Below are 19,113 nucleotides of genomic sequence, written 5' to 3'. Positions count from 1 at the left end.
CTCTGGTTAAAATGGAATATATTTAAGAAAATTGTTTTATATCCTAGGCTATTACATGAATGCTGGAGAATAGCTCTAAGACAATATTTAGATAAAATGTTTTAAGAAAAAATTAATTTAAAAAAATAAAAAATTAATTTCATGGACTACCTTTTTATGCTTTTGTGTGAACGTATATCAGACTTGGTTCTGCTCGTCTTAGCTTATTTTTTAAAGATTATCTTTCCAGGGAGAATATTTCCGAAGGGGAAGAAGCATGCAGTTTGTGTTGCTAAGTTTAAAAATATTTTCTATTATTTGAAAACTACTTTTTGTTCTGATTTCTTATTACACGAAAGCAGTCCCTCCCCTTTGGAAAAACAGAAGTAAATAAACTTTGTCAATAGGGTATATTGTCCTGTGACTTCCATTTTTGTATAAATGGCATTTATTTTTCTCTTTCTTTATTGCTTCAAGCTGTATTCCACCAGAATCTTTTCTCAGAAAATAAGTATTATCTGAAAGGCCTCCCTGCCGCTTAATAATGCCACAGCCAGGGGAGGGAGACTTGGCAAAACGCTTTAACTCTCCAAGTAATCTTGCGCACTCACTCCCTAATTGTGGTAAAAAAGTTCAGGTACTTGGTGAAATTTTAGTAGCAATTGGGGTGAGGGAGTGGAGGGAGAAACCTCGGTGCATTTTTTTTTCTCTCCTTTCTCTGCCTCCTCCCACTTAAGGATTAGAAACACTGATTTACCTACAGCCATTATCTTTGACTCTCGTGTTCCCCTTTTGGATGTCTCACTCCACCTTCTCATTTGAATTTTGTTTTTCACTAGTCCCTCAAGTGTCTCATCTGCAGACTTCATAAAGGACTGGGCCAACACTTTCAGACAGTTGCTCTAGAAGAAGCTACCTAAAGAAATGCAGTTCCCACATCCTCTGTAGTGTTTTTTCCTCTTCAGGTGAGCCAGGAAAACAGAAGATATTTGGAGCCACATTGGATCAGCATCTTGCTATAGATGTCTCAAGATTTGAAGTTCTAGACTTGCTTTACTGTTGGTCCCCAAGAGATTCAACAGGGGCCATGTAAGTGTATCACATCCAATATAAAAGATGCGTACCTGCATGTGCCTTTAGGTTCTTGCCACCACTCAGGTTTTCTTTGGGCCATTCAACTTTCTGTGCCAGGCTTTTCCCTTCTGTTTTACTATTGCACCCAGTGATAGTCACCCAGCCACCGGCAGTTTTAGTATATTCATTCCAACAGGGAAGGAACGCGGCCATTCTGAACTTTGCCCACCTTGACAAAGCCATTCCCCGATTGTGTTCTTTCTTAGATACTGTCTAAAGTCTTGAACATCTTGTCCTTTGGCTTTTTGGTGATTTTAAAATTGTTTCTTTGTAAAGATTTTTTTGTTAATTGAAAATTCTGCAAGTATGTAATTGGGTAAGACAGTTTGCTTCAAAAAGCCACAAAGATAAAGAAAGTGGAATAATGCATAATGTTAGTTCCATGTCGAAAATTTGAGTTGTCTCATTGAGAACAGATAGTGTTTAGTAAATTTTATCCCCCTTTGCCTTTGTCACATCATTCTCAACAGTCTCCGAACAAATATTTTGGTTAAAGACAAACCGACTAGCAAATTATGGTCATTGTAACAGGAATTTGTTTTCTGCACCTAAGTTCAGTCACAGATTTTAAAAACTGTACTTATTATATTCACTGGGTGTTTTATCTGGTTATAGTGGTATTGGCAACCTCGATGTTTACAGCTGAAGTAACCAGATTAGTTGCTCCTTACTCTTTGGTACATTGAGGAGTTTTTAAGTTTTCCTTCTTTAATATTCTCAAGTGAAAAGATCTGTCAAAAAATCAAATCCCCCCCAGCTCCCATACACAAAGCACTTTTATCATTTTTAACCCAGATCTTTTGAGGGTTTATCTTCATTTTAGCTCTTTCATAGACAGAAAGTATTAAAAATTATTTAGGAGGTTACTTCTGCAAATACTTGGACTGTTTTTCACATTATCCTCTTGTCATTTGACAGTTTTTGCTGGATGTTTTTGATTATACTGAGACATTAGTTGTCTCTCCCCCTTCCTCTTGAACATAAGAACTGAGGTCATATTTGACTACTGCCCCCCAGTAGGATTTCAAAATATAAGGCTGTGCCTTGAGTAAAAGTAGGAAAATGGTAAGGAGACAACTTTGGTATTAATGTTTTCAAAATCATGATCTTGTCATCCTGACTGTTGCAGTTTAGATTTGGGTTTTTTGGTAAAGGAAGATGCTGATTTTAATTACATTTTGACATTCATATGGCAAATGACTGCTGCTGCTGCTATTGTTGAGATAGGCAAAAAAATTCATAGGCAGAAATTCTTCCAGTTTTGCTACCTTTTGCATAGCTTCATGGAACTAGATTAGAAATATGAATTGCCAGATATTTCATTTGGAGGAGTTATTCTGATCATAGAGTAAATAAGTTAGTCAATGAGGTGTCTGTTTTTTGAGGTTCCTGTAGATATTAGTGTTTTTTATCTTAACTGTAAATATTTATCTACTTGGCTGTGGCAGGTCTTAGTTGTGGCATGAGGGATGGAGTTCCCTGAGCAGGGATCAAACCTGGGCCCGTTGCATCGGGAGCACAGAGTTAGCCACTGGGCCACCAGGGTAGTCTCTACCTTAACTGTACCACATTCTTTTAGGATATTTAAGCTAGTGGTTTTGTAATTCCTTTTGGAGTCTTGAATTTTGAGACCTAGAGTTAGGATTTGATTTTTGGATCTTTTACCTTGAATCGGTTTGAAATGTATAGTCTACATGTGAAGCAATCATAGAAATTAATAATTCCTGTTTTTGATAACAAAACTCCGATGCCTGAGTCTATCTATATGGCAGTCTATTTTGAATTCTTTAAAATAAATGAATTTCTAGTATATTAACTCCTTGAAAATGCCTTAATTTTAAAAGTACAACAAAAGTGCACTTTTAATGCAACAGAAGTGCATTAAACAGAACTTAGCAGTGATTTCTACCTATAATTAATTATAAAGTAAAGATGACTTTTGTAAAACCTGTTTATGATAGCATAAGTAGCTAGCCAGTTTTATATACACTGTGAACATATCTATCTCATGCTTGTCTTTTTATTAGATTAAAACGAAATCTGGAGTAGGGGTGGAGGGAACTCTACCAACTATAAGACTGTTATTCCAAACAGTAAGATCATTGAACTATCCTTATCTGGCCAGATATGTAAATCACATCCTAAATTCTTTTTAATCCAACTGAGTTGTGATTTTGCTGTTAAAAGGATGTCTTTCCTAGCATCCTTCTTTCAGTATATGAAGATCTCACACGTCTGTTTCTTTCTTATTTCTTTAATGCTGTCATCTTTGATACTTTCTGGTCTCCTGCTTTTTCTCTTTTTTTATCCACCAATCAAAGAAATTTCCATCTTTGAGCTTCATCTTTTACTTCTTCCTTTTAATTAAACTTGATGGGCTTTAGGTGTTTCTGATAGTCTTTGAATATAAATTACATTTCTTACAGAATATTAATTTTTTTTTACCCAAAAGTAAATATTTGAATCACTGAAGAAATGGACTTAAATCTTCCATCTGATCCTAGATTTTTTTTCTTTTTATTTTGTTAACTAATTCTTTGTTCAAAGGATATGAAACTTTCCTTTCCTCCCTTCCAGAAATGTCTTTTTTTTTTTTATGTTTTTTTTTCCAGCTTTATTGAGGTATAGTTGACATGTAACGTCATGTAAGTTTAAGGTGTACAGTGTGATGATTTGATATATGTATACATTGCAAAGTGATAACCACAAAAAACATTACTTAATACATCTATCTCCTGATATAATTACCATTTTTTTGTTGTGGTCGTGCTAGTGAGAAGATTTAAAATCTCTCTTAGCAACTTCCGGTTATACAGTACAGTGTTGTTAGCCGTAGTCACCAGACTGTACATTAGATCCCCCAAATTTATTCATCTTCTAACTGGTAGTTTGACCCCTTTGACCAGCATCTCCCCATTCGCTACCCCTCTTCAGCCCCTGGCAACCACCATTCTACTCTGTATTTCTATGAGTGAGTTTTTGAGATTCCACATACAAGTGAGATTATGCAGTTTGTGCTTTCTCCTTTTGCCTTATTTCACTTAGCATTCGATCTCAAGGTTAGTCTACATTATCACAAATGGCAAGATTTCCTTCTTTTCATGGATAATAATATTTCAGTGTGTGTATATATATATATATAGACATTATTCATTTGTCCATTGATGGACATTTAGTTTGTTTCCATATCTTGGTTACTGTGAATAAAGTTGTAGTGCATACAGGGGGGTGCAGTGTTTTTGAGATATTGATTTCATTTCCTTTGGATATATACCTAGAGGTGGGATTGCTGGATTGTATGGTGGTTCAATTTTTAATTTCTTGAGGAATCTTCCTGTTTTCCATCATGGCTGCCCCAGTTTACCTTCTCACCAGCAGTGCCTGAGGGTTCCCTTTTCTCTTCATCCTTGTCAGCATTTAGAGCTCGTCTTTTTGATAATAATCAAAAGGGACTGTTTTTAAATGTTAGAAGAAACTTTCTAGATGAAAGATAAATTTTAAAAGCATGCATTTTAAGAGGCATCCTATGTGAAAATTCATAAGATACTTTAGTATTCATTTATTATGACCGTGAAAATTCAGTCTTGCCAAAGAGAAGTTCAGTGCCATGCTGAATGTCTGCTCCTCCTTCATGGTCTTTTTTTCCTCTCTGAAAATGTTTAGTATGTGTGTGATTTTTAAAAAATTCACTGAATGTGTTTGTAGGCCTTTTTTAATTCACTGGGCACTTAGTAGGCGATAGAGGGAAATGTTTATCCTTTGCATGGAAAATGTTCTTGTCATTTTCTCCTCTTTGCTGCTGAATCCCTTAAATTTTCATTCTCTCTTTGTATCAGTTGTGTATTAGCCATCTTAGAATTTTTATATTTCTACTTTTGTATTTTCTCTCTTATTACGATTGTTGTTTTACTTTCCAGGATGTTTTCTTGATTTTAACTTTTTATCATTTTTTTTAAAATTTTGGTGATGTTATTTTTAATTTCCAGCAGCAGTTTTGTACGTAAAGTTTTTCTCTTCTTATTTTATAGCCACACCCTCTGCTCTTATCTCTCTGAACCTATTAACTATAAGGATGTTTTGTTTGGTATTTGTTTTTTCTCTGTTCCCTGCAGTGACTAGTCTCTCGTTGTTAATCTCAGTTTCTGTCTTTGTTGTTGACTGTTGCGGATACTGCTTCAGTGAATATTCTAGTACGTGTTTTTGATTTGGGGTTTATACTGGAGTAGTTTTGGGTCATAAGAGTATGCATACACTCAGCTTTGTTAAACGCTACCATCTAGTTTTCCAGAGTGGTTATACAGAGTTACCCTTCTACCAGCAGCGTGCAGTTGCTTCAAATTCTTGTCAACACTTGATATGATCAGTCTTTAAATTTTGAACATTGTGATAGTGTTTAGGGATACTTTTAGTTTTAGCTTGCATTTCCTTGGTATTTAATGATACTGTGCATTCTTTGTATGTCTGTTGGCTGTGTAGATACCCTTTCTTTTGAAGTAGCTACTCAGTCTTTCATGCATTGTTGTGTTAATGGTGTTTTTCTTTTCTTCATGGACTTGTGGGTGTTCTTTGCATATTCTGAGTATCAGTACTTTGTCAGATCTGTCACACACATCTTTTTCCAGTTGGCGGCTTGACCTTTTCCACTTCCGTAATAGTGTTTTTTTTGGTAAGTGTAAGTTCATAATTTTAAGAGACTTGGGAGGTGGGATAGAGACTGGGCAGGTATGGCAGTGGGGGCTGCTAAGGTGCTGGTGATATTCTGTTTCTTGATCTGTGTGATAGTTACATGAGTGTGTTTACTTGGTGAAACTTCAGTGAACTGTAAACTTTTTTTTTTTTTACATTTTTCTGTATGTGATACTTCAAGTTGTAAGAAGTAAAGGATATGCTTCCATCAGTCTCTTCCTTTTATTTCTGTGACATGTTTAAGAGATTTTTGCTTATTACTTAAAGTTATCAACATATCCCTCATTCCATCTTCTGAAAGCTTTGTTTTACTTTTCCATTTGGGTCTTTAATCCATCTGGAATTGACTTTTGTATATGATGTGAGGTGGACTTACTTTCTTCCCAAATGGATAGCCAGTTGACCTAGCGCCATTTACTGAAAGACCATTCTTTTCCCATTTCGTTGGTTGTCACCTCTGTCATATATGAAATGTGTAGGTGAAAGTCTTGTGAAAGTCTGTTTCTGGTCCCTTCTGTTCCTTTGGTCTGTTTGTACATGTGAGTTTGTTTCTGCACTGTGTTCTGTTTCTTTGGTCTGTTTGTTTTATTGAACTTGATATCTAGTAGTGTAAGTTCTGTAGCTTTGTTATTCTTCATTTGAGATTATCTTGGTTAGTCTTGGCTGTTGTCATTTCCACTTACATTTTAGACTCAGCTTGTCTAGCCTTCTTTAAAACCTGCCAGGATTTAAATCTATAGACCAATATGTGGGCTAATTAGCATTTTTGCAATATTAAGTCTTATAATTAACTATCCTCATATGTCCCACGATTAACATTTTATAGTTTTCAGTCTAGAGATCTGTTATGTCTTTTATTTGTTGGTATTTGTTGTTCTTTGATGCTATTCTGATAACATTAAAATTTTTTTCTAGTTGTCTGTTATTAGTATGTAGAAATAAGCTGAATTTTATATACTGACTGGGTGTTCAGTTATCTTCCTAGATTAACTTATTAAATAATCAGTGAGTCTCTCCAGCCTTACTCATGAACAAGCAAACATATCATCTGCAAGCAAGAGTTTTATTTCTTCCTTGCCAATCCTTAAACCTTTGATTTTTTTTTTTTTCCTTGTCTCTTTTCACTGGCTTGAAATGCCAGTATAATCTTGAATAAAAGTGATAGCAGATATCCTCATTGGTTATTGTAATACCAGGGAATATTTTGAATGATTATCCATTAAATATGATGTTATAGGGTTTTTTTTTTTGGTAAATATCCTCAAATTAAGGAAATTCACTTTAGTTTACTAAGAATATTTTTCATGAATGTGTGTTGAATTTTATCAAATTATTTTCTCTACATAGCTAAATGATAAAATGTCCTTTACTCTGTTAATACAGTGAATTACAGTGATTGGTTAGTGTGAGAAATTGCAGTGCTTGATTTTTTGATTGGAGAACATACCTGGAATTCCTGGATTAATAAGCTTAGTGTAGTCATGATGTGTTATCACTGTTTAGATTTACTGTTATTTTGTTTAGGATTTTTTACATTTATATTCACAAGAGAGATTGACTTGCATTTTTCCTTTCTCATAATTTTCTTCTCAAGCTTTAGTATCAAGGTTTTGCTAGCCTTGTGGAATAAGCTGGGAGGTGACCTCTCTTAATATTCTCTGGAAGAGTTTGTGTAAGGTTGCTACTTTTCTTTAAATGTTTGGAAGACTTAACTGTGAAGTCATCTCAGCCTAATTTGTTGTTTTTAAATGGGGAGGCTTGAAATTGCAGATTCAATTTATTTAATCAGTACATGGATGAATATTCATAGTTTCTATTTCTTGTAACAATTTTGAGAATGTGTTTTTTTAGGAATTTGTGCATTCCATAATTTTCAAATTAATGGTATACGTTGTTCACCATTATTAAAAATATTCAAATGGTGTTATATTTTCTAGTAATATTTTTTAGTTTTGTAGTATCTGTTGTGATATCTTCTTTTCTCTGATGTTAGTAGTATCTAGATGAAAGGTGGAATGAAGTATTGGGGAGAGCTTTCTTAACAAGCTTTGAATTCAGTCTGTACATGCCTATTTCCCCATGGAAAGCCAAACTAACTTATTAAGATAATATTTATTTTATAGAAGCTAGTTAGTTACACAATGGGTTAAGCTTTGTCTTATTTTCCACTTATTGCCTTAAAGTAATTTTCTAGTAATATTGAGACTTTTGTTTACTCATTCTGTATTTGCTATTTCTTTACTCTTCATTGTCATTGTCAGTTTTTTGAGTCCCTTTATCTTTAGGGTTTTTTTTTTTTTTTTTTGCGTAAAACATGCAGTTGATTTTTTTTCTATCTGATCCGATGGTCTTTTCTTCTTTTATAGCTGAGTTGATCATTACATTTATTCATTTTATAGATATGTTTGGTCTTGATTCTATCGTTCTATTTATATACTGTTTTTAATATTTTATTTTCATTTTCTGGTATCAATATTTTTGTTTTCAGGTCTGAGCTTTCCATTTAAATTCATGCTTCTGATAATTTTGAGGATTTGCAACCGAATTTTAGTTCTAGTGGTTGCTCAATGTCATGCTTTAAATAATATGTATATACTTTCTTGATTTATTGATATTAAAAAGGAAATAGAATCTATTAATGTGCCACTATAAAATGAGGAATTCATTTATACTACTGAAATTAGTTTCAGGAAAGCTCTTCTGAAGGGCATCTTTTCTGATAAACAGCTAATGATAGCTCCTTATCTATCAGAGACCAAAGTTCTTCCTGTTGAATGAGGTTTTAAAATCATTAATTCATTTATTCAACAGCATATATTGTTGCTTCTCTTATGGTGCTGTATGTGTGAGTGCTTGGTCGCTCAGTTGTGTCCGACTGTTTGCAACCCCATGGAGTGTAGCCCACCAGACTCCTCTGTCCATAGACTTTTCCAGGCAAGAATACTGGAGTGGGCTGCCATTTCCTCCTCCAGGGATTAGGGATCAAACCTGTGTCTCTTGCATCTCCGGCATTGGCAGGCAGATACAAACATATAATTCAGTCATGCATCCTGTCCTTATAAAGCTTCCAATCTAAGAAGGAAAACAAACACTGAACAGATACTCTTAGCTGTGTGGAAATGTGACCCAGAAGAAATAAAGGAGCATACCTGTGTCCTCATATGGACTCTTACGTATTAATAAGATTATTGTTACAACTTTTCCTGTGGGAGTGGCACATGAAAAACTTCGGGGCCTTATGAACGAGTATTCTGATTCCATGGTCATCTTAGGATAATAGTCCCTTTTCCAGCTGTATTACCTGCCCACTTCATGTAAGTTATGTTCATGACAAAGTTTAGCCGAGCAGCTGCCGCAGACAGCTACTGCACCTTCATCCTCCTCACTCCAGTTTTTGCCTTTTGCTTCCTCCTTCCATCTTCTCTAGCCCAAATTGTTATCTTTTGCCTTAGCAAGACATCTCAGTATAGTTTGCACAGCCACATGAATCAAGCTTTTCCTTGATTTAAGTAATAATTTTCTTGTCATTATCTAGCCTTTTCTTCCTGGGCCACTCCCCCAAAATAAGAGGGTAGCTCATGTTTGCCTTTTGATGTTTGCAAGCCATGGTATTTAAGTTAAGCTGTTTTTGCTGACCCAAACTAGATGACTCGGATATCATACGGGGTCGGTTTGAAATAGAGCGGTTTATAAACTGGACAGCAAATTCCTTCTGGGCAGGAAGCATCATTCTTCTGTGCAGCTCTGACCCCGTGTGTTGCATATTTAGCTTCTCATGAGTCACTGAATATAAACTGAACATTTTTGGGGTTTTGCTTTAGTCCGCAAATACATGACAAGATCCTTTGTTCTTTGATCAGATTTAGCAAGAGCCTTAGAAAAGTGAATAAGATATTCATTGAAATTATGAAATCCTAACATTAGAAAATACTCTGGGCAATTCAATAAAATGCTTATGTTTTCAAAGAACATCCTCACTTTTTATCAGTGATTATCTTCTGAGGTATATAAGGCAGTTATTAGTATTTCTATTTCACTAGTGAAAATACATTCAAAGGGGATTAAGTGACTTTCTAAGACAACAATTCCACTTAATGGTTGAGTCAGGACTGAAGCTTTAAACTTTCAAGCCCGGGTTTTTCCTATTACCCTGCTGCTGCTGCCCTTTAGTCGCTCAGTGGTGTCCAACTCTTTGCAACCCCATGGATGACCCCTCTGGCCATGGATTTTCCAGGCAAGAATACTAGAGTGGGTTGCCATTCCCTTCTCCAGGGTATCTTCCTGACCCAGAGATTGTACGTGCGTCTCCTGCATTGGCAGGTAGACTCTTTCCCATTGAGCCACCTGGGAAGTCCATACTTAGCCATAAATTCATCCCCCCAAATTTGAGTGTCTCACATCATGCTCTTGACAGAGATGAAGACTGTGCAAGTTAAAATTCATGTAATGATTAGATTCTAAAGGTAACTTTTGTTTCCTCTACTTTACGAAGTATTAACACTTCTGTCTTCAAATACTTTAAAAGGTATATTACATCTTACACATTTTAAATATCTTCTCTCAGTAGAAGAAAATGCTTATAGTCCTATTTCTTTGACGGTTACTATCAGGGGTATTAACTTGTTGCTTAACAGTGATAGAAAATACAGAAAACCATCATAAAAGGCAAACTTTCATAAGTTTTTTGATAGCAGGCGATGGCAACAGGGAAGTAAGGCAGAAGAGGGTTGAATCAGGAATTGGATTTGTGAATTAGAAGGTTACTGTGACCTTGGGCAGGTCAGTTAACATAATATTAGGAGTAGAACCCAGGTTAGAAGGAAGGAATGAATGGAAGATGAGGAAATAAGAAAGTTTCTCCCTTAGTGGAAGGAAGAAGACAGGTGGTTTAAAGGAGATGTAATAAAATAAGGGCTTACCAGGTGACTCCGTGGTAAAGAACCCACCTACCAATGTAGGAGACGTGGGTTCGTTCTCTGGGTCAGGAAGATCCCTTGGAGAAGGAAATGGCAACTCACTCTAGTATTCTTGCCTGGGAAATCCCATGAACAGAGGAGCCTGGCGGGCTACAGTGCATGGAGTTACAAAAAGAGTTGAACATGACTTAGTGACCAAACAACAACAGTCAGTTAAATAAGGACACTTTTTCGGTTAGCCGTGTTCCAGTGTATCTGCCACGTCATGGGAAGAACCCCAGGAGAGGAAGGAGTAAACTGGAAGGTGTGAGAGAAGGGTTTGGGCATATATATGGGCAGGATCAGAAGGAGGCAGGAGAGGACATGAGCAGGTATCGCTTGTAGAGAAGCCCTTAGAAGACAGCAGGGAAGTGACGGAAGGGCGAGGTGGTCCAGGGGCGATCTACGGGGCAGAGCGGATAACAGGAGAGAAGGAAGGGTGACGTGGTCCGGGGGCGATCTCCGGGTCAGAGCGGATAACAGGAGAGAAGGAAGGGTGACGTGGTCCGGGGGCGATCTACGGGGCAGAGCAGATAACAGGAGAGAAGGAAGGGTGAAGTGGTCCGGGGGCGATGTACGGGGCAGAGCAGATAACAGGAGAGAAGGAAGGGTGAAGTGGTCCAGGGGCGATCTACGGGGCAGAGCAGATAACAGGAGAGAAGGAAGGGTGAAGTGGTCTAGGGGCGATCTCTGGGGCAGAACGGATAACAGGAGAGAAGGAAGGGTGAAGTGGTCCAGGGGCGATCTCCAGGGCAGAGCAGATAATAGGAGAGAAGGAAGGGTGACGTGGTCCAGGGGCGATCTCCGGGGCAGAGCGGATAACAGGAGAGAAGGAAGGGTGACGTGGTCCGGGGGCGATGTACGGGGCAGAGCGGATAACAGGAGAGAAGGAAGGGTGAAGTGGTCCGGGGGCGATCTCCGGGGCAGAGCGGATAACAGGAGAGAAGGAAGGGTGACGTGGTCCGGGGGCGATGTACGGGGCAGAGCGGATAACAGGAGAGAAGGAAGGGTGACGTGGTCCGGGGGCGATCTCCGGGTCAGAGCGGATAACAGGAGAGAAGGAAGGGTGAAGTGGTCCGGGGGTGATCTCCGGGGCAGAGCGGATAACAGGAGAGAAGGAAGGGTGACGTGGTCCAGGGGCGATCTCCAGGGCAGAGCAGATAACAGGAGAGAAGGAAGGGTGAAGTGGTCCAGGGGCGATCTCCGGGGCAGAGCGGATAACAGGAGAGAAGGAAGGGTGAAGTGGTCCAGGGGCGATCTCCAGGGCAGAGCAGATAATAGGAGAGAAGGAAGGGTGACGTGGTCCAGGGATGATCTCCAGGGCAGAGCAGATAACTGAAGATGCTCAGGTCCTCGAGAGGCAGGTGTCTAGTCAGCCGTGGAATCAGTTACTACAGATTTCTTGGCCTCAGAGCTAATATTCAGCTTGTGGTTTTGAAAAAGAAGAATAGGAAATAGAGGTTTGGCTCTTTGGCAGTTTTAGATGAGTTTAGTTTCATTATTGAAATCTCCGGGTGTTTCTATATATATAGTTTAGTTTAATTTTTCTAATGGAGATTATAATTTCAAAAGCTGACAGTCATATTTTAAGACAAGATATGAAATGTATATGAGGATCTGAGTTTTATGTTTTCGTCTGGCTCAGTTTGGCAAGATGCTAGTTCCCTGGACTTTTAATTTGGAATTGTCCAGGTCCTACGGATAGCTACATACTAAGAATTTATGGAAGTTAAAATGGTAAAAATCAACTCATGATTCTGTACTGTTGTTGTACGTGTACTTGAGCATCTGAAGTCATTCTGAATAGAACTGTGTTACTCTCATTCATCAGTGACATCTTTGCACACACAGGTTCTCTGATCCTGTGGTTATAACAGAGAACTGCCTCTAAAATCTGTACACACAGATGCTTTTCACCTTACAGGTTGCGATATAAAATGTCATGTTTCGGTCATTTGGAACTTCACATCTTCCAGCAGAAATGATAATTATAAATGGTTCTGGCGTCCCAGAACAGCCCATAAAAGACCATTAAGTCTAAATTGAAAGTGAAAATGTTAGTCGCTCAGCCAGGTCTGACTCTTTGTGACCCCAGGCTCCTCTGCTCATGGGTTTTTTCCATGCAAGAACAGTGGAGTGGATAGCCATTCCCTTCTCCAGGGGATCTTCCCAACCCAGGGATCGAACCTGCATTTCCTTAGTGTGTCTGAATTATTAAAAATAACTACTGCTTATAGCCATCTTTTTATCAAGAAGTGTGTTCAATTTCAGCTCTTTCGGTAAGAAGTGTTCCCCCCACTTCTGCTTTATCTTGTTCACCCCCTGGCTGTCTGGCAGTGACAGAAGGGGCTCTCAGCCCCAGGCCACTTAGTGTGGTTGTGATAAGGCCCAGGAGTCAAGAGCTGGGGCAGAGACTCCGGAAGTGGAGACAGGAGCTGGCCGCGGTGATCTGTGTGCCAAGGGCGGGGTCTCCTTTCTGTTCCATCTGTGAGTTCTGGGCTGCTGCTGCTGCAAACCTTCTGTCCTCCCGTTCCCTTTCTCTTTCTCTGGACCACTGGTTCTCAGCCAGACCTGATTTTATCCTCCCTGTCCCAACCACAAATACCCTGGGGAAATTTGGCAGCATCCAGAGACATTTTTTTGTTGTCACAACTAGGGCGGTGCTACTGGTATCTGTGGGCATAGACCACGGATGTCGCTAAACATCAAGAAGCCAGAATTATCCAACCCCAAATGTCAGTAATGCCAAGATTGAGAAACTCCACTCAAGGCCATTGCTGCTGGTTTGAGGTTTTGTTTTCCCGCTTTTTGCTTCACTGTAGAACAGAAAAGTAGCTTATTTCCAGGTTTTCTCTGACCTTCTGTTCTTGAAACAAGCTCAGAGCCCTTTTGAAGTTTTTCTATTTTTCTAAGGGCTCTGCTATCATCACAACATGGAAATAGATGGGGTAAAAATAACGAGAAAATTACAGTTTCAGGAAAGGCTTCCATGTTATCCACTGGCCTTTAAATAGAACAAAACTCCCATCCTTCTTTAGATTCTGTCCTTCCCCGTTGTGGTCTCATCATTTCCCGGGCTTCCCCTCTTCCTGCTTACAGCTGAGCTGCTGAGTCATCGGCGGCCTCGCTCTGGCCGGCAGTGGGGAGGAGAAATCCTTGGGATGCTTTGATGAGAAGGGAGGGAAACCTTCCTCTGTTATTGCATAGATCTGGCCAGAGCGACTTTCCATTGTCCTGTTTCTTTTAAGGAAGTCACAGAATGAGATTACAGCCCAGCACTTCCCTAAGTGCCCTCTGCAGCACAGGGGGCTCCGGTCTCTGCTGGTCTCACCTCCTTCCCACCCTGCTCGGTACTCACCACCCCTTCTGGCTTCACGGGCGTGTGGCCCGAGCACTTGCTTCCTAGGGCTCCGCGCCTGCTCGGGCTCCGCTGTCATCAGGAATGGATCGTCAGAGTTCCTGAACAAGACCCTCCTGGGTCCATTTTGTACAGAGCCCTGCAACCTGTGTAGCTGCTCCTACTTACAGAGTTCTCCCAGCTAGCTTTGGGCCCGAGAGGGAGGCAGACCAGCTTATTCGAGAAAAGGAAAGGGAAGGGTTTTAAGATACTTAGAGTAGCAACAAAGCACCCCCCACCCCCCACTGAAAATCCGGGCAGGACTAGCAGATCTGAACGAACGCCATGTCTCAGTCTTCATTTGTGAATATGTGCCTATCAGAGCCAACTCTCTTTGCTCCGTTTATATGTATTAATTTTAATACATACTGGGTGCTGTGATGTGGTCAGCAGTACTAGACGCCATGGGCAAAAGCTAAGGAGTAAACTGCTGTTTGCTCTCTAGTGGTTATCTTCAAGTGTTAATAAAACCTCCTCACATAGTGTCCATAACCATTTGAGATTGCTTTTATTGTCCTGTTCTCTAGGGTTGGAAGCCAGAACACATTGTGATAGTTGTTTGAGTTTATAAAGCTAATGAATGACATAGCATGGATTTGAATCAGGGTCGGTCTGACTCTGAAGGCCAATCCCAGTTCACGCAGCTACTCAGAAGTGCAGTCTTCCTACCCTCCGAGCTGACTGTCAGGTTGAGGTCGGGAGTATACATGGCAAGTCAATTTCTTTTCATCGGTGAATTTTTTTAAAAAACACTACACAGTACTTTTCAAATGAAATCTAATGGTGGGTGAAAATGTGTATTTGATCTAGATGCTTTTCCATGTGTTTATGAGAAATCAGTATTAGCGTAAAAATGACCTAAAACAATATTATAGAAAAAACTCAAAAGCCTTCCATTCTGCATGCTTCATAAAGCACTCTGTCTCTCCTGTCTCATGAAATGTCTGCTGACACTCCATTGTTAGTGTGACTTCTCAGAAAGTGCTTTCTTGGAGTAGAGATCTCGCTCTTTAATGTCTATCCACCAATTTAAAAAAACAGGGTGTTCAAATGTCATTGATATTCGCAGTTAATTCCGAGAAAGCTACTTCATTGAGAATATGTTTTATACCGATTCTTCAGTTTTCATCATGTGAGCTACTCCCACGTCTCTTTTGAGATTGTTGTAAAAGTCTGTGCCAGCTTTGGCCTAAATACATCACACAGATGGGCTTCTTAATTCTGCGTGAGGAAGAGAGTGGCCAGAGAGAGGCCGCCTGCCGGATTGCCTACAATGCACAGTTTACACAGCATCACTTCGTAGGTAAATGGGTTAAAAGCAACCTGATAGTTTTCTCGGCAATGACTGATCTTTCATCCGCCTCTGATTTCACGACTAGAAGGGTCTCAGGCCTGTTAAGCACAGAGCCTGCATCTCAATGCTCTTCTAGAGCTGTCACTTGTTGGGATCAGGACTGTCTCACCACTGACCTGGGTTTTAATTCCAGCTGCACCCCTGACTAGTCGTGCACCTTTAATGAGTTACTGCAAGGGGGTACTGATAATGTCTTCTTCAAAACGCTGTAGGAAAGACTAACCAAATTACTGTATGTGAAGCCCTGAGCACAGTGCCAGGCTGGAGGGAAGGGCTCGATGGGTAAGCCGGGGTCGTCCTCTCCCGCCTCCTCATACGCCTGGGCACAAACAGATCTTTGGGTGAGCCCTTTCTCTGTTTACCCCTAAACAGTTTGGTATACTTTTAAATATGCTTTGACACACATCCTCCTGCAATGAAAAACAGAAAAACGAGTATCTTCCTCCAGTCCTCTGCGAGAAGAGGATAGCGTGATGTGTTTTTTAATCGTCTAGCAGAATCGGGAATGACTCGGAGAGCTCAGTAATTGGGGTATACAGACCCGTGTGTGCCCTGCCGTGCTCTCAGCACAGACCAGACCAGCCTTTCTCAGACCGAGATCTCCCACGTCCCTCAGAGTTACCTAAGACACTTGTAAAAGAAAATAAAACCAGCTCTCTAACCCCAGACCCACTGAACAGAATCTTGAGGGCTGAGGTCTTAGAACATGCCTATACAGTAAGCCACCCTGGTTATTCTTATGTATAAAAACCATCTAGAAATACAGACCCACACTCTCTCTCACCTCCTTGCCTTTGCTTAAGCTGTTTCCTTGGCTTGAAGAAGTCTTTCCTCTTCTACAGAATTCTTAACACACTTTTTAAGAGCTTCCTCTTCCTAAAAACCTTTCCAGATTCTCCCAAATTGAAGTTAATATTGTATCTTCATTATTGTGGTTAACACAGTCTCCCTTCTAGAGTTTTACTAGAGTTTTACTAGAAAACAGTATCACCAAACAGTAAGCAGCTAGTGGGCAGTGATTGCCGGCTACCCTAATAACCATCCCTGGTGGCCAGCAAAATGCTTTGTGTCTAACGGGCACTAAAAGAGCATCTGTTGAATTTGGATCGATTCTCTATTTACTTTTTCCCAGTAAACTGTTCTGTTCTGACATCCTCCCAAGAGCACAGATTCCTTCAGAGTATGTATTATTAAGCTCAGGGTGGTGGAGGATGGTCTTAATAAACACAATCAGCCTTAGTTCCTAGCCCATCAGATTAGGGGTGTGTGTGTGTTTCTTCATTTTCATCCTGGATACCACTTGTAAGGGATTTGTCTAACATGCAGCCATCAAGAAAAGAAAATGGTATAGTTGTATTCTGGGTTGGTTGTCCTTTCAGGAAACAGATTTGATCATTCACTAAATCAGCAGCTTTCACAGTCCACCGTCACGCTTGTCCTCTGGGGCCCTTTGATAAAGTACGTACAGCAGTTGTTTCCAGCAATGTCATGGAGGTACTTCCTACAGTCATATGAAGAGCAAAGGTGTGGAAATGAACTGCACTTTCTAGTAAGATGGTCTCTTCAAAGCTACATGGTCTCCGTCAGTGACATTTTAGACATTTTCTGTGTCTGTGTGACTGTTAGCCCTATCCTGTGCTTCTCCATTGGCTGGTTTGCTGGATAGGGCGTTGCCCAGACCAACGGCAGTAGAAAGTGCCCATAGGAGCTCACCATTTCTCTTCTCTACTGAAGGGTGATATCAGAGGAGGGTCTGATTAGTGGAGATTAGGGAGGGATGTGCTCACTTAGAGTGAAAGCACATCAAAGAGTTTCTCCAAATATTAGATCACTGATCCCTAAATTATGTTGATTATCTGACCTCACACCAGGCAGCAAGGTTAAGCTGAGAAAATCATTGGATGTGGCCGATGAAATCAGATTTTCATTGGCTTGGTTAGGATTTATGGAAGTAATAGCGTTCATGAAAGTATGGTAGACTCAAGACAACTGGCCTAGAGGGAGGACTCCTTTCAAATGTAGGGAGACTTGTCTTTTCCATATTTCTGCCTCAATTTCTAATGTTAATGCAGTAGGAAGAACTCCAGATGACCACAGTTAATCACCTGGTAATCCCATGGAATACATAAACAAGGAGATCTGAAATACGAATGTCAGGCAGAGGAAGACCCCTCCGTTTCCCTGAACCCCTCCAATACATTCAGGGCTCTAAAGTGACCAGAGACAATCAGAAAAGGTCACTGCATTTGGTGAGGGGAGCTGACTAAACTTTAGAGTAAATGTAATGGAAATTCATGGAATAGGGGGTAGGATAATACAGTTGAAATGGGCCTGAGAGAAAGGAGATAGTGCAAATTGATCATTCTTGAGCAGTTTGCTTGGAAAAACAAAAAAAGAAAATGGTAATTATATCAGCTGGATAAAGTTTGTATTTATGGAAAAAAACCCAAAACCAAGTACCGTTCCAGCACCCCCAAGGAATCCATTGTGCTGACCCCTTGCAGTGGAATCTTCCCTCCACCCCTGACTCCTGGCAACCACCCTTATAGTTTTCTTCTTTTTCATACAAATTCATTCATACAGTGTGTAAAAGACTGGCTTCCTTCACTTGGCATGATGCCTGCTTGATATAAGTTTTACACATATTTTAAAGTGCGAAGAACCCCTTCTTTCCAGAACAAAGCAAATAGGAACCTGAGAAGATGGGTGTGGAGAAGGTGAGTTAGGGAGACACTGAAATGTAAACAGACATCCAGCTCCCCTGGGTGAGCGTGTTAGCATTGAACGCCTGGTGGATACCATGGGGAGGAGGGAGGGGCGACCTTGACCAGTGAAATGTTTTCTTTTCTCAAACTAACCTCGTTTCCTGCTCTGACCTTTCCCACTTCCCAGGGAGTAGGGGGTGGAAGAAAGACACACACACATACACACACTTACACACACATATACACACACATTCAGAAATACATGTGCCTCCATTTTCATGGCTTAAGCGCTTCATTTACAAAGAGGTCATCAACCTGTCAGATTCAACTTCAGATTTTGTTGAGGGCTATCTGATGATGTGTGATGATACCAGGACTGGTAATCTAGAGCTGTACACTTGTTTCTCGAGCCAAGATTTATTTTGCAAAATATTTCATTCTAAATCTGTGTTTTCCTTCAAAATAATAGAAATTTAAACATTAAAAATTATAGAAAGTAAGAAGTTTAACTTTTGATATCTAGAATTGGGATTTTTTAGATGTAATTTATTAGTAATCATCTCTGTATGTAGTTTTCATAATGTTTTTGGTAGTGTTGATTTCTTTTACAAACTAAGTTATATATATAATTTTAAAATTATCATTTATATAATTATAAAATTACATAAAATACTTACTAATCTCATATTCACTGACTCCTCTGTACACTTTTTCGTTAGGAATTAACTGCATTTTAATTTTTGTTGGTTTTTTTTTTTCTGTAGTTGTGATATTCAAAGCATAGATGACTGTTATTTCCCCAGAAAAGCAGGCAGACTTTCTTAGGACATTTATCACATTCATTAACTATTACTTAGAAGAACTAACTACTTCTCCCTCGTGATGGTTAATGTATTCATGTCC

General features: G+C 39.6%; 1 protein-coding gene and 1 long non-coding RNA gene across 2 annotated transcripts in view; both read left to right on the top strand.

Annotated features, from left to right (window-relative positions):
* MBD2 (methyl-CpG binding domain protein 2) overlaps positions 1–19,113 on the top strand; it is a 63,802-nt gene that overhangs the window by 33,254 nt on the left and 11,435 nt on the right. The window lies entirely within an intron of this gene.
* LOC145534522 (uncharacterized) lies at positions 11,701–17,905 on the top strand. The gene is made up of 2 exons (XR_014074714.1): positions 11,701–11,820; positions 11,934–17,905. It is a non-coding gene; the product is annotated as an uncharacterized LOC145534522 (long non-coding RNA).

The sequence above is a fragment of the Giraffa tippelskirchi genome, chromosome 14 (genome assembly GCF_054371585.1).
Source record: "Giraffa tippelskirchi isolate mGirTip1 chromosome 14, T2T-mGirTip1v1.2.pri, whole genome shotgun sequence".
Classification (NCBI taxonomy): Eukaryota; Metazoa; Chordata; class Mammalia; order Artiodactyla; family Giraffidae; genus Giraffa; species Giraffa tippelskirchi.
This window is presented reverse-complemented; position numbering and strand designations above follow the sequence as displayed.